Raw genomic sequence first — 24,379 nt, forward strand, 5'->3', positions numbered from 1 at the left:
GAATGATAACCTGTACCAGAAAAAGGAGCACAGCCCAGAGCCACACCTGAAGAACAACAGATGCCATGGAGCTACTGATTATGCGGTTCGGACACCCAAGAGGGCCACACCAACCACCGCCCCCACCCCCAGACCCGCAACCCCCATCGGACCCACCCTGCCCCCTCAACCCCGGACTACCACATAGGCAGCGCAGACAAAGACAGTGGACCATCAGAAAATGCACCATCCTCACAGAACCCGTACCAGAGGATGTCATTGCCCACTACAGGCTCAAAAGGACAACCATCCGCCGCTTCCTCACCATCATTGCCCACAGGTTGACGGTACCAACACAGCGGACAACCAACATCCCTCCGCAGACAAAGCTGCTGGCTGTGATGCATTTGTTGGCCTCTGGTACCTTCCAACCAACAACCGCCAGAGTCGGAGGAGTCTCACAGCCAGCCCTATCAAAGTACCTCACAACTGTCTTGGATGTCTTCATCAGCACCTTCACTTCCCCCACACTGCGCAGGAACAGCTGGAGACCAAGCAAGGCTTCTAAACCATTGCTGGCTTCCCGCACATGTTGGGGGCAATCAAATGCACACATGTCCTACTTGTCCCCCCTGCCTACACTGCACACAATTACCGCAACAGAAAGCACACGCATCCCATCAATGTGCGGGCAATAGTGGACCACCGGGGACTCTTCACCAATGTCATCGCCAACTACCCAGGCAATGTGCATGCATGATTTCTACATCTTCCGACAGTCCATCATCAACCAGCACTTAAAGGATGGCACCTACGGAATTGCCCTGCTCGTTAGTAAGTACCAAATGGACACACCACACAGCCCAACTCCACAATCATGCAACTCACAACTCTAGTAATGCACACATTACAAACTCATATACAACATGCCAAACAACAAGCCCACCCACCAGACACGGCAGCACAACTTACTGTGGTAACCTGGGCTAGCCATGTACATAAGCCATCAATGGCATAGCACCCCAGCCACATAATAGCAGATTGTGGGGAGAGGTGGCAACCAGGCATGTGCGAAGGAGGCAAATGACCCATGAATGAGTATGTACAAAAAGCAAAGTGTGGCGTGGATGTACTGCAGTCTGCAGACCACAGACATATCCATGTCGACATACACTGCTGGTGTTTGGAGTGTAGTGGACAGTGGACGCAAGAACCATGTCACCCCAGCCAGTGGGGAAGATCGTGGAAATGTAGCTTGTTACGTCCCCCCTGTAAGCGTCAGCGGAGTGGGCTGGCCCGGCCTACGCCAGGCTAGGCTAGGGGTGTGAATAAAAAGAACGTAGCACTGGGCGTGGTTCTCTTCTGGAATGGCCAACGTGTTTGCCAGGGTGGCGCCTCTCACCCTGCCATTAGGCGTGGCCCAACCTTAGTGCACTGCAACTCACAGACAGTTCTGATTGCATTTTGGGTGACCTCTGTACTTGCTCTGGCTACCACCATGATGCTTCGCAGTTGTTTCTGTAATGCTGGTGTTTTCTGTTTCCGCTTTAATAGTGATCACTGTTCAAGTTGTTGCCAGCACCAACCACACCGTGAGGGTTTGCTTACACTCACCCCACACACATCCAGCACAGGCGTCACTGTACATGTGACCCTGGCAATAAAGGTACCGGGCCCACGTGCCCGTAGCCAGTTCCACAAACTATCTGAGTGTGTCCGTGTGGTCATAATGTATGCATGGGGGCCCGTGCCTTACAACATTACATTGTGCTGTGTACAGCGAACGCAACCATGTCACCGCACGCAGCGGGTAAGACCTTGGACATGTAGCTTTGTTGTCCCCCACTCAATACATAAGAGGAGTGGGCTGGGCCGGCGTACACAAGTCCAGTGTGGGGGGGTGAATGATTGTCCCGGGGCTCTGAGCGTGGTGCAGTACTCTACCAACAACTGCTCTGATGTCATCAACTCTGTGCTTCGCAAGCCAACTACATGTGGCTGTGTGCCCCTGCTGATCGCAGCACCTACACTGCAGTCAACAATGCGGTCGAGTAGGTCACACATTTGGAACTGATTTATTTATGGCAGTTTGTATCACTGTACAGACCCAATCGCAGACTGCATCACCTTTCAGCTCCGGTGCCACTAAGTCCGTGCCCCGACATTCATGGACACTCTCTGGTTGAACTTTGGTGGCATCTGAGTCTATGGCCTGGCGGTTGTCTTGATCATCATGGAGCTGATACTGACTTTGTGGTAAAAAGTGAGGCTGTAGCATTCCACTCCTCCATTTGCCTTTTTCTGCCAGCTTCTGCCCTCTGCATCATGCCCTGGAGGGACACCCTCCACTGTCCCCCGCAACCCTCCACGACATTCAACTTCGACTTCAACGAGGACCCGCACAGCTTGCGTGGCCCTACCTCAGTGCACTGCAACTCACCATTCTGTGGCGGTGTGCCTGTGCCGGCCGCAGTGCATCCGGGGCCACTAACTCTGTGCAGCTCAAGTCATGGAACCTGTCTGATACAATATTGGATGGCCTCTGGGTCGATGACCTTGGGGTCATTAACGCCATGTGTCCGTGGCCCTGTGCTGTCCACTGCCTCCGGCCTCAACTGCAGTCCACCAGGGCTCACACATCAAATCGAGTCTTGACCTGCCCGGACGTCCCATCACCGCAGGATACACACGCTACCACTGCCAGGACCACCTCCAACCAACAACTGCCAGAGTCAAAAGAGTCTTACTGCCAGACTATCAGAGTTGCTCACACCTGTCGTGGATGCCATCATCTGCTTGATACCCTGCTCAGCTCTTCAGGTGCCACTAACTCTGTACACCACAACTCATGGACCCTTTCTGGTTGAGTTTTGTGCTGTGGACAGCTCACACAGCAATGTCACCACAGGCAGTGTGAAGACCTGGAACAATGATGAGGAAGATGATGCATGTGTAACACACCCCACTGCATCTTAGACAATTTATTCACATGAGCACCCTCAGCGCTGGTGCCCCAACCTCAGTGCACTGCAACTCACGGACACTTCTGATTGCATATTGGGTGATCTCTGTCCTTGCTCCGGATACCACCATGATTCTTCGCAGTTGTTTCTGTAATGCTGGTGTTTTCTGTTTCCGCTTTAATAGTGATCACTGCACTTGGTCCGGGTGCATCCATGGTGCTACGTAGTTTATTTATTTTTCCCTTTTTTTTGTTCTGCTTTTAAGAGGAATTTCCCCGCATGATGTGTGGGTATTGCAGGTCTGTTGCTGGTTATCGCTGATTTTTGTATCGCGATTAGCCTCATTGTAACTTTTTTCACGTTCGTGTTTCGCATTATCACACGTTCTTGAGAATATCCCCCTGTGACTTCTCCTGGGTGCCTTTGACTTTGGCGCTGCGGGCGGCCAGCCAGCCTCTTACCCCGCCCCTCCCTTCCCTCTCTTGAGCCTCCTCAGAGGAGATAAAAATGCTGCAACTGCCGCCGCCACTCCACCCGAAGCTGCTCACATCATGCCGTCCCAGGCCTAGTCCAAAACGCCCACGCCTGAGGAGTTTAGACACCCTGCCCCACCTAGAGTGCGTAGGGCCGCCTGCACCACCTTGTGATCCGGCATCAAAATTTACCGGAGGCACGACCCTCTACTCTTTCATTTTTTCCCTCCAGTGGTGCACGGAGTCGGAAAGAGGCCACCATGCCCTTCTTGACTCCCTAAACTCTAATCTTGCCTTCTGCCCCTTCCCCCTAAACCTACCTAGTCCCTGCCCTGGCCTAACCGATTTACGAATGTCCCCTGGGGGAGACTGACTGTGCCTGTTACTCCTCCCGGGGCCCTTCAATGTAACCATATAAACAAGGAAACCAAGTGCAGCTTTGGAACTGCAGAAAGTTTAACTAACGGAATTTGGATAGTTATAAATCGAGGGGTCGCAAGGAACATGCCAGGTGTCGCAAACTGATGATAAACGTTTGCAGCTACGACCTCTGGCGACCCTTAAATGACGTCCATGCGACCTTTCATTCTAGGCTCATATTATACTTTACAGATTACCGGTCCTCATGTCCCTGAGATTGACAGGGAACATGGACCTCATAGCTCACAGAAGGGACATGGAAGGTCCACAGGCATTTAATGTTACTTTACATTTTTTGGAAGGAATGAGATATTCTTACATCTAATGCTATGCGGTTCATATTAGTCCCGTTAAGGTCGCTGATACACTATATAAAACTTCCATTTATACATTCAAAGAGTTAATTGACTATGGAATTTGTATATTTTATCTATCCCTGTTGTTTTTTGGAAGGAAGGGCTATTTGACCCTACAACAATCATATACTCAGTACTATTCAAAAATATATACAAATTGTATTATTTATACTAAATGAGTATTTATGGTAGCATTGTCAAATATTTTAGTTGTGTTATCCAAGAGGGAGGGTAGTCACAGATAGTTAATATTGCTGTAATATAAAATCTCTTTATACATGAGGAGTATAAATTGCATAATTTTGCTCTGAATGTACTATCTACTGGATGATTGTCCTAACTGACTTCCATCTTTTCTAGGTTGGTTGATCAATCACACAACAAACCCTGGCGTCCTAAAGAGATACTCTGACAGAACAAATGTGACAGCAGGAATCAGCTGGGCAATCAGTCACTGAAGCAAGGAACTCAGTTACTTCATAGCCATGCAATTTCTTAATACAGGGCCTACTTTGGAATCATAGTAATATAAAAATCGTTGAAATGTCTCCATCATAAGAGTAACAGTGTTAAGGAAATTCTGCCTATATGTTCTCTTCTGAAGTTTCCCTTCCCCTAAAGGTTGGAGCCTGGAGGACTTTTCATTACCACTGACTTTAAATCAGGTCTGTAGTCTTTAAGCTGAAGTCTGTCTTTACTTAATGTAATTATTTTATGAATTTTTCAATTAAATCATTAGAACCACCAATAAGCTCCATGTTTTCTATTGCAAATGAAACGCAAGTACAAAAACAAACAACACAGAACCATTAACTCACACGGAACATGAAAAGTCAGGTCAGCTGCCAATGGAGACCACCATTTTTACAAAGACTTTTCTGTATATTCCATCTTACAAGAGGCCTCAATTACAATCTCCATGCTATTTTAGGATCCCCACACATACTCCTGTTTCAGCAGGTATCTGGATTACACATGCAAAGTTTACCACACCCAATAAATGCCACGTGCAATTAAATGTGCATCTCCCACATAAATGTTGACAGGTCAAACCTGCCGGAATTTAACGGAGGGAAAAACATGATCAATACCAGAACATGTGGATTTGGTGCTATAATTACCAAAACCTATATGTTATGCCCCATTTTAGGGCAAATCATGGGATATGTGCCATTTATGGCACCCCTCTAAATTACGAACCCTTGTGGTGTCAGGTTGCTAGGAATACAGCATACATTTGGGAGGCACTTGTAATCGAAGCTCAATCTAAAACTAACTCCTTTCTTGATCCTCCTTCTCAGATTATCAACAGTTGTGACAATCCTCTCCGACTGTTGAAAACATACAGTCAATGCATCAATGACATCTCTCTCATCACTACCTTTTCAATTCTGATGGGTACTTTTCACCACCGATTACACACCTTTAAAGTATCCACAGAATGGATCTACAGAATTCTACAGCAATGCTCAAGTGCTCAGGTAGATGGCGCTGTGTGGCTCTTTAATGACTCCGTTCTGCCCTGGAAGTGACAAGAGAAGTGCCAAATATAAGCACCGCCCCTGCGTACTGACGTCAGTTTTTTCTTTCCGCGCCCTTTGATGATGATCCGGAGCGCTGCTCCCAATTTCTTCAGTTTTTTCAAAAACTGCAAAAGTTTTGCCGTGTGGTAGCGAGCAGTATCCACACCGAAAACAGTAGGATCCAAATCATCATGATACTGAAGAAAGCAGACATTGCATCAAGGTGTATGAGCAGTGTCTATGCTGCTTCGGCTCCTGGCAGGACTGTAAGTCATGTGACAAGTGTGCCCTTAGACATTCCACAGCGATTTTGGACTGAGAGGCGAAACTTCTACGTTGTCAAGCACAATAAGAGGTCACAGTGGAAGCATAAGTGCTGCTCATGTTCCAAGTCGTGGTCTTGGTTTAGAGTGCAAAAACTCCACTTCTAGGTCAAAGTCTTCCAGTAATTCCAAATCGAAATCTTGACACAAAAACGCTAAGCGGGACTCAACGCCGTCATCCACACTCAGGGGCAGATTTCCAAGCCCCTTACGCTGCTTTTATGCCACCGTTGTGTCACTTTTGTGACGCAGCGGCGGCGCAAAAGATGTGCCATGCTGCGGAGTATTTACAACGTGACGTATCTGGGAGATGCGTCACGTTGTAAAGCCCTGCGCCACAAAGAGGCGTTCCTGCGCGAGGGGGGGGGGCATTCTGGCGCAGGAACGCCTCCTAAAAGTGGCTGAGTGAAAACATTTCACTCAGTCACTTTTGGGACCATGCTGCGTCAAAACCCTGAGCCTGCTTGAAGCAGGCGTAGGGATTGACGCAGCATTGGAAGAATAGGCCCCCCCCAGAGCATTGCTGGAGCTGCGTTGCACTTGCGACGCAACTCCAGCAATGCGCCGCCTTTACGGCACAGATGTGTCACGCATCTGCCGTTTTTGCCCCATGGTGCGCCGCATTGTAAATGCGGCGTATCTATGGTGGCGGAGGCATGGTGCACAATAACTGGCGCATCCCTGCTGATATGCAGGGATTCGCCAGTTATTGTAAATCTGCCCCAAAAAGCCTAGCAAGAAGTCACAAGACCGCCATTATAACAAGCATTTGCAATGCAATAGGTCTCGCAATTGCAAGCGTTTGAGCTATTGGCATAGTAAATGACAATGCCTTTTATTTATGTGTTTTGAAAACCTGCAAGCTCTGCGTAAACACGCACTTTGTACATATAACCGTTATATACGAGAAGCAAGGCTGGCAGTAACTTCGCCTCTTTTACTGCCAGCCTTGCTTCTTGAAAGCAAGAACTAAAAGTATGCTGGCACGTTTCAAAACATATAGATAAAATGCAATGTCATGTGCAATGCCTGTGAGAAGTTGGCCTGGTATATGATGTTCACTATTCTAGTGAGCACCTTGCACCAGTCCAAACAACCCCTATGGTGATGGTTGTAAAGTCAACCTTATAGACCAGCTATCCGAGTGGTAGCATGGACAAAGCAGTCTTAGGCTAAACTCAAGAGGTCATGTGAAGCCAGCTGTTTTACCATACGCAATCCCTTTAATACCAAGTGAAAGGACACCACACAGGTTGTATTATCAAAATATATATGTATTTATTTCTAACACAATCCTCTGAACTCTTTATGAGGTCAGAGGCACCAGCACAATACAAGATACTTAATTAAAATACAATAAGTTGCACAAAATACAGTAATGCCCTAGTGGCACTTAGAACCATATACTAAAATAGTGGTATAAGGACCACGTCACGAACAAAGGAAAGGCCTAGGGCCTGGAGAATCGCTGGGGCTACACTATACTACCAATGGATGGAGAGCAGGAGGCCCACGGGATGCGAGTGCAGTGTCTTTACACGCACTCAAGTTACCATAGAGTTAGAATGGGAATGATAGAACTGGAAACTAGTTCTTTTAGGACACGTCCGGATGGACTAGGGAAAAGCTACTTGAAACTAGGACACTAGGATAGTCAATACTGTAGTATTGATGTAGACTCCACAAAGGTTAACTTGTAGATTTGGTTTATTCAGCTTAAGAGAAGCACAGCGACAGGAACCAGGCAAAGGCTATCAACTGCCAGAAGGCAACATTCTACTATAAAGCCATGGAACATAGGAACACAAGGGTTCTAACTACAGGTGCCAGGAAGGCACAGAACAGTGAATATTACATTATCCTCTTTTCAATAAAACAAAAGAAGAAGCGTTTGTACTGGGAGAAGAAGAAGAATGAAAAAAAGAAGAGAAAAGGAGAAGAAGAAGAAGAAGGAAAGAAGAGAAAAGAAACCTGAAAACTAGAACAAGAATAATGGAGGAAGAAAAGCACAACTGGTAAAAAGAAAGGAGAAAGCGGTGGCAACAGATTATCTGAACCTGGCAGGAATCCGACACACTCTATGACTCCTGCGAGGTCCAGGAACAGAAGCATCAGCAACATTACCACCATTACCATCAATAACAACAGTACCAGAATGTTTGTCACTAGAAACAGAGCAGGGATTGGACTGAGAAACACCAGTGTGAGCATCATCACTACTGACTTTAACAATTTTGCAGATGTTCCACCAATCCTTATTATTAACCCGTACAGCATTTCCACAGACCTTGTCAACCACAACAGGTTGAGAAAATTTGCTCCTTCCTTTGGTGACATGGACAGGATTTTTAATTCGAACCACATCACCAACACAGATGTCATGGGCAACGGATCTCTTCCTTTCATCAAAATAGGTCTTTTGCTTCTTCTGTGGAAAAGTAAATTTTGCCATGTTCTGTGTCTCTACGTGTCATCCATCATATGTTATGTGTGCATGACCAATATGCATATGTTATTCCCCATGTCCGATTAATGACGCAATTATAGTTGTGTCCTCCTCTAGTATGCCAGTTTCCAGTCCTCGTGAATACTATGAGTATCAGGCCTATGTAAAGTTATGTTGCCACGTTTCTCAGTGTGCACGTTATTTCATTATAAAGTCCCCGTTTCCAGGCCTCAAAAGGGCCCGGACATCAGATTCAGCTCCTGTTTCCTGAACCCTCGCTGAGGAGCGATCCAGCCCCCACCTGTATCCTCGACCTTTCACTTACTTCCTGCCTCGCAGTGCCCGGTGCAGCCTGGCTCTGCCTCTGAGTCTGCCAAGACTATGTTATGATTCCAGTTATCAGTTTAGTCCTCCTTCTCTGCATTCCTAAGCTACTGAACTGCATCAATAGTTTCCGTCATTGTCTAGCCTTCACGTCTCCATGTTAAGAGAAATACTGTATTTAATGGTCATTTAATATTCTTCATCACGCACTACATGTAGAATAAATGCATGCTCTAGTCTTAGAGTCAATTAGCTTTTCCCCTCATGACTTCTAGTTTATATCAACATGTTCCCTAAACATTAGATACTAGATAGGGTTTAGGTACATGTCGCTCCGACCCTCCAGACTTTAGTCTCTGCTCCTAGCACAGAGTTCATAGCCCCCAGCTTCTCCTAGTGATACGTCATTGCCAGTTTGCGCGCACCATCAGGTTAGAGGTCCCGGCTCCTTAGGTAGCCCCCTCCTATGTTTCCGCCCATTCATGACATATTCTGTTACGTTTGCATCACATGTCTGAGTTACACCTTCTTTTTACTCTTATCTTTCGCGACTGCTACGCGTCACGCCTTCTGCTCCACCCACTGCTACGCCTACCGCAATGTAATGCTATGTGTTCGCGCTATGTATATATATGCTCCTGTATTGTTATTAAAAGTTAGCGCGCTCATCCCAGACCCAGCCCCAGCAGCTGCTGGGCCCTGTCATCCTATTCCTATGCAGGTTGTCCTGCTCCTGTCCTTATGCTGTATTAAACCTGCAAAAACTCCTACTACCTCGAATTTTGACTCTTATTTATTGAGCTATCTGTTATTCATTCATTCATTCAAAAATAGATCCGGTATTATTTATTTATATACCACATAATGGCGCCCGAATAGGGACTTGCCCTTTCCCCACGCGTCGGTGAAGCCACGCCGACCCCCTGACCCTCTGCAGTCGTGACGGAACTCTTCTGCGCAGTGGCAGATATTTCTGCTCAAGTATCCCTCAAGCCCACGGAGGAGACGGAGGAGGCGGTCCAGCATCCAGACGAGACGGTGGAGGAACGCGGCGAGTCCCGACCAGAGCCCAAGCCAAGAGTACAAGGTCCGAGGTATCCGGAGGTCCACCCGTAACTGAAGTCCGAAGTCCGAAGTTCGTCGTCGTAGCAGTCCAGTCCAGTCCGAGGCCTTCCGTTCTTGCTGCCCGGTGAGTACCGTTACTGGGGTGGTATCTAGACAGGGTCAATTTAATTGACTCTGGTCTGTGGGTTGGTGGTACACAGTCCCACAAACGAAGTGTCCACTTCGGTGGATGCGGGTCCTGACGTGTCTCTTTAAAGAGACCGGTAAGTTTCGTGCTGTTTCAGCAGTGCATCTAGTTTCTGTTCTAGTCAGTTCTGTTCTCGAGAAATTTCAAGTATTTCCAGGTAGTATTCTGTCCGAACTGTTATTCATAATGTTCTTCATGTATTTTAATGTTGTGGTATGAGTGCGACGTGATTTCGTGTTTTCATTGTGTATTGTATTATGTCCAGATTATAGTCCAGTCATGCCGCTCTTTTCAAAATTACGTCAGTTAAAAACTAGAAAGGGTCTGCTGGAAGCAGCAGTTCCCGTCCCGCCTAGGGACAGTCCAGGTCATTTTATGTATCAGAAACATGGCATAAGTGCCATATTGTATCTAGATTTATGGGTAGAGTATACCAAACAGTTAGAAGAAAAGTATAGATGGCCCGTATCGGGTACATGGGATGCCGAGTGCATCATGCGAGTAGAAGAAGCATTATGGAAAAAGAAAGCCAGACAATCACAGAAAGATGCCATCGAGTTATGGCGCAAAGAAGCTCATAAAAGAACCGAAAAAGAAATCAGAAAGTCAGAACTAAGTAGAGAATCCCAAGAACGAGCCCAAGAAAGAGAATTAATCGAGATAAGTGAACGAGTTAGAACTGAGCAATCAGACAGACAGAGGAATGCCCTCATTAAGGGTATGTATCCTCTTCTTGCCGAAGGCTTGCCAAAAGCGACCCCAGAGGCATCCAGTAATTTTCCGCCACCATTAGTTCCGACCAAGCTACGTCACAAACCGACCGCAGCTGATATTTTTATTTCGTCCTATCTGGACGACACAGTCCCCGAATATGCAAATCCTGTTCGCACTCCGCCCGTCCCTGTAAACCAGGTAATTCTTGCTCCTCCAGACACCGGGGTGCCATTAACAGCCCCCCCGGGTCAGCCCGCCATACAAGTCCAGCCCACGTTACAATTACCGACCCTGCCAGGACGGAAAGCATCAGTTGATGATTCCAGTTTAGGGGCCGCAGGAGGAGGTCTTCCTCAAACCCCGCCGCCATACAAGCGTTTATCAGCACTCGAATTACATGCTCAAGCATCACAGCGTACTCCCAAGAGTAATAAGTCTGTTGCAGAAATCAGGCAAACCCTTGGCGAATGTGTCTATGACCCAGTTCCAGGCGAGTTTAATATGGTTTTATATTCCGTACGCGTAAGGAGAGTGACCGAGTATCTAGTCACCCTGCCGAATATGAAAGAAGATCTAGACAGGATATATCGTTTCATCCGTACAGGGGATGACCCACAAAGTATTAGTGATGCCATGTCTCAAAGGAAAGCCGAGATTCAGCGCATGATATTAAAGTTCTTAATTAACTGTCTAATAAGAGAACAGGATTATCCGTCTAAAGACCCGGAAGAAATGAAAACTCTAACAAAGTGGAGTGATAATATAGCCGAAGGAAAGCACAATACCATTGGTGCCATGGAAAGTATGTACAAGAAAATCCGTAGAGAGATAATAAAGATACACGAACAGCGTAAAGCCGCACAAGTAAGCGAGAAAGAAAGTACCTCTGATCCTGAAGAGGAAGACGATGAGAATACCGCCAGAATAGCGTATGTAGGAAAACCTAGATTTCCAGATCGCCATTTACGTCTAGAACACAAGCCAACTCTCCATCATACAGCACCAGAACAAGGTTCCCTAGAACAAGTATTTCAAGCTACCGATCACATTCTGAAATCACGAATCGGTTATAGTGAGTTAAGTACTATGCATGAACAGGAAATAGTTCGATCAGCAGTCCGATGGATTACTGATTCTACCACTTTTCCAGACGAAATAGTGGCACAAATGTTTCTGAAAATGCCCCCAGCCGAGCAGCGACTGGTGGGTATGTATATGATTCAGCACCTCATTACTCTGTATGAGGGTCAGCACTCTGATCCAGGCCCGTTACATGATATCCTGAACGAGTTACTCCAGTACAAATGGAGAGGTCTAGGTACCGATTTAATTAGTGTCATTCTAGAACAGCGTCACAAATATAGAACGTTTCTGAACCCGCATTTTGTTCATGTCTCACCCCCAGAAAGTAAATCATTCTACGTAGACAGACAGAATCCGTTACGAGAAGTCCACCCAGTCAGAGGAACGGGTGGCGAAATGCAACGAGTGTTTGTATACACTCCGATCACAAAGATGGAACTCCTCGAAATGAAGAAATTAATTCCCTGTCATGACAAAGATCCAGCAGGGTTCCATAGAGAATTAAAAGACATGCTCCGTATGGGAGAATACACTTACCCAGATATCATTAAAATGTTAAAGGTCCTGTTACCCGCCGGGGTGTATGAAAAGCTCAAGGAAAAAGAATGGGAGGTGGGAGAGAAAAAGATAGATTGGGCAGTCCTAGAAGCTGAAGATAAGATACGTGTACCAGGTACTGGTCTTGGAGAGAAATGTAAAGAATTACCAGAATTATTAATTCAAGTTTTACCCAGATTATTGACAACTAGAAAAGAAGACTGGGATGCAATCTCAGCCTGTAAACAGAAACAAGATGAAGATATTAGTGATTTTTATTCTAGGTTTGAAAAGTGCTTTAGTATCAACAGTGGCCTCAAGACAAGTAGTGAGTCATATCCTCACCTTTTCATTACTAAATTAGTCGAGAATTCAAGCCCACAAGTTAAAAACCGAGTTCTGAAAGTCGAAAGTACCTGGCAAGCAAATACTCCGTCCCAGATGCTCCAGATGCTCCAGTACCACCAGAATAGAATCAGGGAAGAGCAAGAACACGAGAGAAAACGTATGAAAGACACGAAAATGAAAGTACTAGTTGCACAATCTGTTCCTCAAGACAGTCAGAAGAGGGGTCCGAATCAAGCCAGTCATCCTGCAGCTCCCGTTAAAGGGAACTGCAATTATTGTAAACAGCCAGGTCATTTTATAAATGAGTGTGCAGTTCTGAAACATAACATAGCTACTGGTAAGACTAAAGAAAGACCACGTCCGCCTAGACAGGAACAAGTTTCACAGATTCCTCAGTCACAGAATGCACAACAGACAGTTACAGTACCACAGCCTATCGCTGCAACACAGCATGTTACATCACAGATGTACCAGTATGCACAGTCTGAGTATCCAGAGTACCAGCCATATTCATGAAACAGCCTAGAGAGGGAGGTAGGCTTGCCTCTCATCGAGATACCTGTAGATCAAGAAGGTCCCTATGTTCACAGTCAAGTATTAGGGAAAGACAGAAAGTTTTTGATTGATACAGGGGCAAGTAGGACCACAATTAGTCATGCCGAAGTTCCAGGGGCTCCGCTCTCAGGCTCAAGAAATGTTTCCCTTGGATTTTCAGGAAAGCCTATCGTTAATGAGATTTCAAAGCCAGTCACTCTAGAAGTAGGTCCATTGTCCCGCACTACTGATCTGTTACTTACTAAGTCATGTCCAGAAAATCTATTAGGCATTAAAACACTGAAAGAGTTAGGTGCCGTTATATGTTGTTCCCCAGAGGGAATACGTCTGTTCCTGCGTGACTTTAAGGGTCACTATGTATTACGAGATTTTGATCCCAGACTGTCTAATGTCCCTCAGCAGTTATGGGCGCAAGGTCCAACTGATGTAGGTTACATGCAAATCACACCCCATCGTGTGACTCTCAAACCAGGTGTAGTGTTACCACGAATCAGGCAGTATAGATTGCCACCTGAGGCTGTAGCAGCCTTATCCAAAATTATAGACGAGCTCATGGCTCAAGGAGTAGTTGTAGAAACTGACTCCAATGTATGCAATTCTCCGATCATTCCAGTCATGAAACGTACTGATCCAAATGCACCCCCAGTATATCGATTAGTGATTGATTTACGAGAACTTAACAAATGTATTATTCCTCAGTACCCAGTTGTCCCAGATATCTCTTCCCTATTGACAGCCATTGATTCCGAAGCCACGTTCTTCACTGTCATAGACCTCAAGAACGCATTTTTTAGTGTTCCTATTCATCCAGACAGCCAGTTTCTTTTCGGATTTTGTTTAAATGGAAGGAGCTATATGTTCACACGCGCTCCTCAAGGTTTCACAGAAAGTCCTAGTATTTACAGTCAAGCACTTAAGAGACAACTAGACAATATTCACATGCCAACTGACACTGCCCTGCTCCAGTATGTCGATGATCTACTGATCACAGCCCGTTCTGAACGTGACTGCGAGCGTGCGTCACTGACGGTTCTGTATTTCCTAGCCGAGATGGGGCACAAGGTGTCCCCTTCGAAGCTTCAATTCTGTGTACAGCAAGTGGTCTACTTAGGACACTTACTGTCCAAGAGGGGTAGGCAGTTGACACCAGACCGTATCCAGTTAATAGCGAGTCTTCCCCAGCCCAGAACCCAGAAGGAGGTACGTGCCTTTATCGGCCTTACTTCTTATTGCAGACAATGGATTCCCCGGTATGCATTTCTAGCCAAGCCACTGATACAGTTAACGACACAGGAGGCAGCCGTATCGACTGTTCTCCCTTGGACATCTGAACATACACTTAGTTTCAACGAGTTAAAGAAAGCTTTATGTCAAGCTCCAGTTCTAGCGACACCGAACTACAGTAAGCCTTTTACACTTTTCGTTACTGAACGTGAAGGTACAGCATTATCTGTTCTCACACAAGATCAAGCAGGACAATACAAGCCCTGTGCTTATTTTTCGAGCACACTAGATCCAGTCGCCCAGGCTCTGCCTGCGTGCCTCAAGTCAGTTGCAGCCACAGCACTAGCTATCAGACAAAGTGATTCCATAGTTTTAGGACACTCCCTGACAGTACAAGTTCCACATTCCGTGGAAGTTCTTTTAAACCGAACACAAACACAACACTTGACAATTGCACGTTTAACAGGTTATGAATTGACACTGTTTCAGCCACACATAGAAATCAGACGCTGCAACATCCTGAATCCTGCTACACTGTTACCATCAGTTAATTCAAATCCAGCCACACATGATTGTGTGGAAGTAGTCAACATTACGACAAAGCCAAGACAAGACCTGACAGATATTCCGTTACCAGATCCCGACCTGACACTTTATGTGGATGGGTCATGTATGAGAACTAGTACAGGAGAATTAGTTGCCGCGTATGCAGTGACTACTGACACTGAAGTTATTAAGACACACCGTATTGATACCCTGTCCGCTCAAGCAGCAGAGCTAGTTGCTCTGACACAAGCCTGCATACACGCCAAGAACCTGAAAGTTAATGTTTACACAGATTCACGTTACGCATTTGGAGTTGTACACGACTTTGGAGTGCTCTGGCAGGAGAGAGGTTTCATGACTTCTCATGGAACCAAGATTCAGCATGGTTTCCTTATTCAAGCTCTGTTAGATGCCATACATTTACCGACATCTATCGCTATCATGAAATGCAAAGCACATACGAAAGTTACTGACATTATTTCTCAAGGTAATGATCTAGCAGATCGCACAGCCAAGCTTACAGCACAGACTCCAGACATTCAAGTTACTCCGACACAGACACACACTCCAGATCTGACTACATGTATGACCGTTAAGGACCCTACTCAAGATGTCATAGATATCCAGTTACATGCTACTCCCGATGAAATCAAGAAATGGTCTGAACAAGGAGGGGTCCAGACAGATCAGGGATGGTTAACGAAGGGTAGGACCGCATGGTTTCTCCCCGACTCTATGGTTCAAGTCATCATTAATACCACACATAGTCCAGCACATTTAGGAGAAAAAGCAATGTTAGACAGTATCCAGAACATTTGGTTCAACAAGCATTTACGAGCTGCAGCCAAGCAGAAAGTCCGTACCTGTATGATATGTTGTCAGTTTAATCCAGGTAAAAGTGTCCCGGTGGAACAAGGTGGATTCCAGCCTCCTGACCACCCTTTTGAGGTCCTCCAGATGGATTATATTCAGATGGAGCGATGTCGAGGTTTCAAGTATGTTCTTGTAGTTGTATGCGCTTTGTCCAGATGGACAGAAGCATATCCAGTCCCAGATTACACAGCCGCGACCACTGCCAAGCAGTTGGTTCGTGAATTCTTCCCTCGATATGGACTCCCTAGAGTCGTATATTCTGATAACGGTCAGCCATTCTCATCTGAACTGATGAAGCACGTTTCCCTGTTGTTAGGGTACCAGTGGAAGTTCCATTGTGTACGCCATCCTGAAGCAGCCGGTCTAGTCGAGAGACATAATCAGACTCTGAAAATTCGAATTGCCAAAATATGTAAAGATAAGGGTGTGGACTGGCTAGTAGCTCTGCCAGTTGCTTTGTTTTATATGCGCATGGTCGCACATTCCAGATCAGGTCTGTCCCCGTATGAGGTCGTATTCGGCCGCCCCCCTAACATGTGGGGTACTCCTAGACCCCGAAGTATTACTGATGTTTCATGTAATATGCTGACAGATTACCTAGCTTCCTTGATGTCTGCCCTCAACTCATGTCGTTCACAGGTTGCCGCCGCATTTCCAGACAATACCGAGGTGGCACCGCATGAAATCGTTCCAGGTTCGATGGTGCTCGTCCGGAATTTTGACAGATCAAGTCCGCTGGAGCCACGTTGGAAGGAGCCCCGTCAGGTCCTCCTCACCACCCGTACAGCTGTGAAATTGGAAGGACGCCGCGGCTGGGTGCACCTTTCGCACGTCAAGAAATTCTACGGATTGAAACCGGTCTTTAAAAACATTTCCCAGGATATCAAGACTTGTCAAAACATTGTTCCTAAGGACTGTCCCGCAAATGACATTGACACAACCCCTCCCTTGGTAGAGAAAACTCCGCAGCAGGAGTATAAGCAAAAGCTAAGGTCTAGTAAAATAAGTCAGCCAGTTTGATTGTATAAGTCCTCCCCTAGGTGAAACGGTTAGACTGTTTCTGACATGTATAAAATAGACCCCCATAGTGAGAGAGTTAGTCCAAACTCAAACCGATGTATCGTTTTTCTAAGTTTCATATTATTTCTCAGCATAATGATTTCCTGCACTAGTTACGCATTTTTCCTGTGTTTCCCAGTTCCTCATGTAAATAAGCATGCTAATGCTACAGCAGAGCACACGTTTAGTGATCTGCCCCCTCATGAACTGTCCTACCGCCTCGCTATGCGCAATAACTCATTTATCCGCATGTTACATTACTCACACCAGACCAGCAATGCCACTAATTGTTGGGTGTGTGGTCGACTCCCCCCTTTCCAGACGTCGAAGGGAGTTCTGCCACTTTTTCCTTATCCTTTTTCACATAATGGTTCGTGTGGAGCATGGTCCACGTTAACGTCATCCTCAACAGATATGTCTTTTCTTAACAGCACATGTTTCCCAGACAAGCAAGGTTTCCCCCACAGAACAGGTTTAGATCTAGAAAATGAAGTGTATAATTTAGGTAACTATTCTTCGAATTTCATGGTCCTGAATGTTCAGTCTGATACCACTCCAGACTCACCTGCTATTTCAGTACTACCAGTCAAAGGCGAATTATGTGTCCGTAGTTATGGTTCTGTACACGTAGGACATAGTGATTGTACTACTATTGTCAAGTATAGTGACAGTGGGAAATCTATTTTTAAAGCTTCACGTCATTCTTATTTTGTTTGTGGTCAAACTGCATATGTTCGTCTGCCCCTCGATTGGGAGGGAACCTGTTACATTGCCTTCCTACTGCCACCTGTTTTTCTAGCCCCACCTGACTACCATAGGAATTCCTACCTAGTACATACTAGACACAAAAGAAACCTCCCGATTGTCGATTATACTGAAACTGCTGCAGAGCAATTCATTGATATTGATAAAGGTGTTTTCCCTTATTTAGGTACAGTTGTAAATAGTAAGCTAATCCGTAGGTTAACAAGAACCCTTGAAGCTGTAGTAGATGAGACTGCCTCCGCTCTAGGTAACTTAACCGAAGAGCAATCCTTTATGAGAATTGTTGTGCTCCAGAATCGTCTCGTCCTTGACGTCATACTGGCCGATAGGGGCGGGGCCTGTAGACTCATCGGATCTAGTTGCTGCATTTTCATTCCAAATAACGCGCCGTCTGTTTATTCAGCTATAACCAGACTCCATAAAATTGCCCATCTGTTACACCAAGATCCAGGCACCTGGACATGGTCCGGTTGGTTCTGGAATATAATTTCCGCCTGGGGATGGAAAGTCCTGTCCTTTCTAGGTATTGCAGTAGCGATCATATTCAGCTGCTGCCTCTGTATACAATGTGGCCCTGCGATTTGCGGCATGTGTGCTACCTCTCGTATTCCTAGTCCCAAGCCCCGTTCTAAATCCCGTTCCAAGACAATTCGAGATGAACAAATGGTACTGTATGAAATGATAGATGGTATCATGAATATTGATGTTTCCTGATGGAAACGTAGTGACAAGGAGGGAATGTGGAAAAGTAAATTTTGCCATGTTCTGTGTCTCTACGTGTCATCCATCATATGTTATGTGTGCATCACCAATATGCATATGTTATTCCCCATGTCCGATTAATGACGCAATTATAGTTGTGTCCTCCTCTAGTATGCCAGTTTCCAGTCCTCGTGAATACTATGAGTATCAGGCCTATGTAAAGTTATGTTGCCACGTTTCTCAGTGTGCACGTTATTTCATTATAAAGTCCCCGTTTCCAGGCCTCAAAAGGGCCCGGACATCAGATTCAGCTCCTGTTTCCTGAACCCTCGCTGAGGAGCGATCCAGCCCCCACCTGTATCCTCGACCTTTCACTTACTTCCTGCCTCGCAGTGCCCGGTGCAGCCTGGCTCTGCCTCTGAGTCTGCCAAGACTATGTTATGATTCCAGTTATCAGTTTAGTCCTCCTTCTCTGCATTCCTAAGCTACTGAACTGCATCAATAGTTTCCGTCATTGTCTAGCCTTCACGTCTCCATGTTAAGAGAAATACTGTATTTAATGGTCATTTAATATTCTTCATCACGCACTACATGTAGAATAAATGCATGCTCTAGTCTTAGAGTCAATTAGCTTTTCCCCTCATGACTTCTAGTTTATATCAACATGTTCCCTAAACATTAGATACTAGATAGGGTTTAGGTACATGTCGCTCCGACCCTCCAGACTTTAGTCTCTGCTCCTAGCACAGAGTTCATAGCCCCCAGCTTCTCCTAGTGATACGTCATTGCCAGTTTGCGCGCACCATCAGGTTAGAGGTCCCGGCTCCTTAGGTAGCCCCCTCCTATGTTTCCGCCCATTCATGACATATTCTGTTACGTTTGCATCACATGTCTGAGTTACACCTTCTTTTTACTCTTATCTTTCGCGACTGCTACGCGTCACGCCTTCTGCTCCACCCACTGCTACGCCTACCGCAATGTAATGCTATGTGTTCGCGCTATGTATATATATGCTCCTGTATTGTTATTAAAAGTTAGCGCGCTCATCCCAGACCCAGCCCCAGCAGCTGCTGGGCCCTGTCATCCTATTCCTATGCAGGTTGTCCTGCTCCTGTCCTTATGCTGTATTAAACCTGCAAAAACTCCTACTACCTCGAATTTTGACTCTTATTTATTGAGCTATCTGTTATTCATTCATTCATTCAAAAATAGATCCGGTATTATTTATTTATATACCACATAACTGAAACATCAACTCCATCCATAACATTCATTTTTACCCACTTGGACATCCAACCCGGACAAATTTTGGTGGAGGGTTTTCTGCCCCTCAGGAGCTCAAAAGGGGAAACCCCAGTAGAAGAATGAGCTGTAGTACGATAAAACCACAACATGGAACGCACAGCATTCTCAACAACACACTTGCTAGCAATGGCCCACTGGATGCAGTTGTTGAGAACACGGTTCATCCTCTCAACAAGGCCATTGGCCTGGGGGTGGTAAAGGGAACTTTTCTTATGTGTCACACCACCTTGTTTAAGGAAAGATTCAAACTCACAACTGACAAATTGGACACCATTGTCAGTCATGACAACAGAAGGAAACCCCTCTCTCAGGAAGATGTCTTTCAAAAAAGAAATTACACTAGCAGAGGAGGCTTCACTGACAAAGCGAATTTCTGGCCATTTGGAGTAGTAATCAATGGCAACAATGGCAAAACGGGAACATGAAGGTAAAAGGTAAAAAGGACCGACCAAATCAATCCCAATCTTTTCCCACGCCCTTTCCGGAAGTTGAACGGGCTCCATGGGGGGAGACCTAACCTTATGACTTTTATCTGAGGACTTGCAAATTACACAGTTGTCAATCAAGGAATCAACGCACACGTCCATCTGCGGCCACCAGAACACATCTCTCAACCTACGTTTGGTGAAGGTCTTCCCTAAATGCCCTTCATGTGCACCATCTACCAGACGCTTCCGCAGGCTCTCAGGAGGAATGAGCCTCCCACACCGCATGAGAATGCCGTCCTCAACAGTGAGCTCGTCAGCAACCTTGACAAAGGTTTGAAAGAGTCCAGTAACATTCTTCTCCTTGGGCCAACCTGACTTCAGATAGTCGACAACTCGTAGAAGAACTGCATCTTTCAATAACTCTCTTTTCCACTCACCCTCACTGATTGCACACATACCCTCAAGATCCAGACCAGCAACAAAACAATCCTCAAGGTCCTCATCTTTTTCAATCTCAGAGTCATTATCAGTTAATGGAAAACGAGAAAAATAGTCGGCTCTGACATTCTTTGAGCCTGGCAGATAAACAACCTTGAAGTCATACTGAAGAAGCTTAGTGGACAGCCTCGCGATTCTAGGGGTGTGTTCCTTAATTTTTTCCCCGAACAAAATAGAAACCAGTGGACTGTGATCGGTACAAATAGTGAAATGACTACCCCAGAGATAGGGATTGAACTTCCTGACCGCCCACCAACAGGCCAAAAGCTCCTTCTCAATAACGGAGAAGTTAACTTCTGCTCCACGCAGTACCCTGGAGGCATATGCGATGGTGTTGTCGACCTGTCCATTCCTCTGAGTAAGGACAGCCCCAAGTCCAAATCCGCTTGCATCAACAGTCACCACACACTCCTTGTTGGGATCAAAGGGTTTGAGAATGCTCTCCCCAACAAGTTGAGATTTGATCCACTTGAAAATCTCTTGGCAATTTTCATCCCAAACGAAAGGCACACTTTTTTTTAACATGTTAGTCAAAGGCTGAACCTTTGACGCGTTGTCTTTGATGAATCTGGAGTAAAATTCACTGAGACCAATAAAAGATTTTAGTCCAGACTTATCGGCAGGTGGAGGAGCATCAACAATGGCTTTCACTAGACCAGGACGTGGTTCAACACCTGCATGAGAAACAACATGGCCTAGAAATTCCATCTTTTCTTTTAAGAAGACACATTTCTCTTTCTTTAAAACAATACCCTTGTCTTGCATGATTTCCAGGACCTGATTCAAGGAAAAGTCATGATCCGCCTTGTTCTCGCCAAAAATCAAAACGTCGTCCTGGAAGACAATCACTCCAGGCGTATCCCTAAACATCTGACTCATCAACCTTTGGAAAACTGCGGCCGCTGACGCAAGGCCAAACGGCATCCTGCAGTACTGAAAACTCCCAAAAGGGGAGACAAAAGCAGTCAGATGTCTAGAAGATTGACTCAACACCACCTGGTGGTAAGCGGAGGCCAAGTCCAGCTTGGTATACCATCTTGCCCCCCTGGTAAGGGACAACAAATCAGTTATTTTGGGTAAGGGGTGTGAGTCAATCCAGATGTTCTTATTGAGGCTGCGTAAGTCCACACAGACGCGCAAATCCCCATTCCTTTTTCTGGCGACAACAAGGGGAGACAACCACAAAGATGACTCAATGGGTTCTATGACTCCTTTTCTGCAAAGGCCCATTAACTCTTTTTCTAAATCATCCCTCACGCTGAAAGGAACACTCCTCACTTTATGTTTTACAGGGATGGCACCATCCTTCATTCTAATTTCGTGGTTAAAACCCTTGATGATGCCAAGGCCATTACTAAAAACTCTTGGGAATCTGGAAATCAAACTCTCAACATTGTCACCTGAAACGACAACAGCTAAACTCCCTACGTTATCACAGGATTCATCAATACTGATCTGTTCTTTGGACCCTGGTCTAAGGATCATCTTGAACAACCCCTGGTGGAACCAACCCAAAATGTTTAGGCCTTTCAAGGAAACATACACTTTACCAAAGATCTTCCTTCCCCTGAACTGAATAATGTCTTCAAAGAACCCTAGAAGAGCAATTCTACGCCCTTCATAAGAAACAGGGGTCCTATCAGGAGGTAGGAGGCTCCTTTCAGGCCAAGTTACATCGAACAACTTTTGCGTGATCATAGTTACTCTAGCTCCAGAGTCTACTAATAGGGTAATTATCTTGTCACCCACACCAAAATCCTCGAGAGGATCAACACAGTCAGATGGATCACCTATGATGACCCCATCGTCTCGTACTACTACAACCATGTCTCTGAGATCGTCTTGAATGCCATTCATGGAGTCGGAGTCATCATCGGTATTACTACAGGACTCTGAGACATTCCCAATTGTGTTGACGGTACTCAGACTCTGAGATCTGTTGTTGAAAGTGGAATTTCCTTGTTTAGAGATCTGGCAAATTTTCGCAAAGTGTCCAAACTTGCCACAGTTGCGACAAGTAGAGTTCCTGGCCGGGCAAAACTTGTTACTTTTATTATGGGAGGGATTTCCACATCTGTAACAAATGTCATTTCTTGAAAATGCATTCCTTTCAAAGCGTTGAGAACCAGGAGTGTTATTTCTGTCAAAACGTTGACTACCAACCACTTTACTGTCTTTGTTCTCCTTGGTTCTGACTATCGAAACTCCCTCATCACATTTCTTTTCAAGTTCCTTTACTTCTTTTTTCGACAACTCTATACTCTTGGCCACACGAATAGTCTCTTCAAGTGTGGGATTGCCCAAAGTAAGAAGCTTCTGCTGAATAGATTTATCGGAGCACTTGCAAACGTATTGATCCCTTATTAACTGCTCTCGAAAGCCTTCGAATTCACATTCAGCACTTAGTTGTCTGAGACAGGAAACATACGTTTCAACATCCTCCCCAGATAGTTGCTCTCTCTTGAAGAACTTGTGTCTTATGACAACAAGACTTGGCTTGACATCAAAACGTGACTCAAGTCTTAATCTTGTTTCTGTGTACTCATCTACGTCCTCTTCAGCATTGTTCCTTACTAAGGGAGGTAAATGTTTGAAGATTTCTCTTCCCTCGAAACCCAAAGAGTGTAGTAGAAGACACTTCTTCCTTTCTGCGCGATATCTGGACGCGCCTATAGCCCCCAAATAAGTCTCAAAGGCATCAAACCATTTTTTCCAGATTATAGGAGGATTGCCTGGAGTCTCGAGAAAAGGAGGAGGAGGAGAAACAGACTGCATACTGGAAAAGATAGGAGATTTCCCTCTTTATAGACTCTGCCGCTGTGTAAAAAAAAATTCAGTATGCAAAAATGTATTTTCCTTGAGAAAGGACTATGAGATACTTTTCCTCCACCACTAGATGGCACCAGCGTGTTAATGAACACCTTTCCTAAAGAGGAAGTGAAGTCTGTGATTGAAGATGAAAACGCTTTGTTTTGTATTTATTTGTCTTTATTTCCAATAGGAATGGTGCCAAAGCGTGGACGATGTAGACCGCTCCTGAAGGTTTAGCGCTGGAAAAAGACACGAACTGGCTTGGAGACGTGTTGCCAGGGAGATGCGTCTTTGTAGAGAGGAGCGCACGTCTGTCGGTTGTTGTGGGTCGCTATGGAGACGCGTCAGGGGAACGCGTTAGCAACTGAGTCGCGCTGAAGTCGATGACGTGGCGCGCTCGCGCTTGAGATGAGCCTCGCGCTGAAGTCAATGACGTGGCACGCTCGCGCTCAAGCTTCCTCGTTAAACAGTCTCGCGCAGATCCCAATAATGTTGCGGGCACATAAATTAAGCAGATTAATGCTTAAATATAGCTTAAGACGCGCGAGACCAAAGCGGACTACTTATCTTCACTGAAGATCTTCACCAGAGGGTCGAACAGCCGCGCTTCAGGTACACTCGATCCACAGTGAAATCTCGGCAGGAATACGAGGAGAAACGAGGTAAAGGCAGGTTCTTTTACCTTCTCCTAAGCAGCATCGTCGCCAACAATTTTGTAGTATTGATGTAGACTCCACAAAGGTTAACTTGTAGATTTGGTTTATTCAGCTTAAGAGAAGCACAGCGACAGGAACCAGGCAAAGGCTATCAACTGCCAGAAGGCAACATTCTACTATAAAGCCATGGAACATAGGAACACAAGGGTTCTAACT

The 24,379-nt window shown here is 45.6% G+C and overlaps 1 long non-coding RNA gene across 1 annotated transcript in view; it reads left to right on the forward strand.

Moving 5' to 3' along the window:
* Nucleotides 1-4,918, forward strand: part of LOC144825131 (uncharacterized) — a 143,635-nt gene extending 138,717 nt beyond the window's left edge. The window contains exon 3 of the long non-coding RNA XR_013609293.1: nt 4,552-4,918. This is a non-coding gene — a long non-coding RNA (uncharacterized LOC144825131). The remainder of the gene's footprint in view (nt 1-4,551) is intronic.
* Nucleotides 4,919-24,379: the final 19,461 nt, after the last annotated feature.

Source organism: Lissotriton helveticus, chromosome 3_1 (assembly GCF_964261635.1).
Source record: "Lissotriton helveticus chromosome 3_1, aLisHel1.1, whole genome shotgun sequence".
Classification (NCBI taxonomy): Eukaryota; Metazoa; Chordata; class Amphibia; order Caudata; family Salamandridae; genus Lissotriton; species Lissotriton helveticus.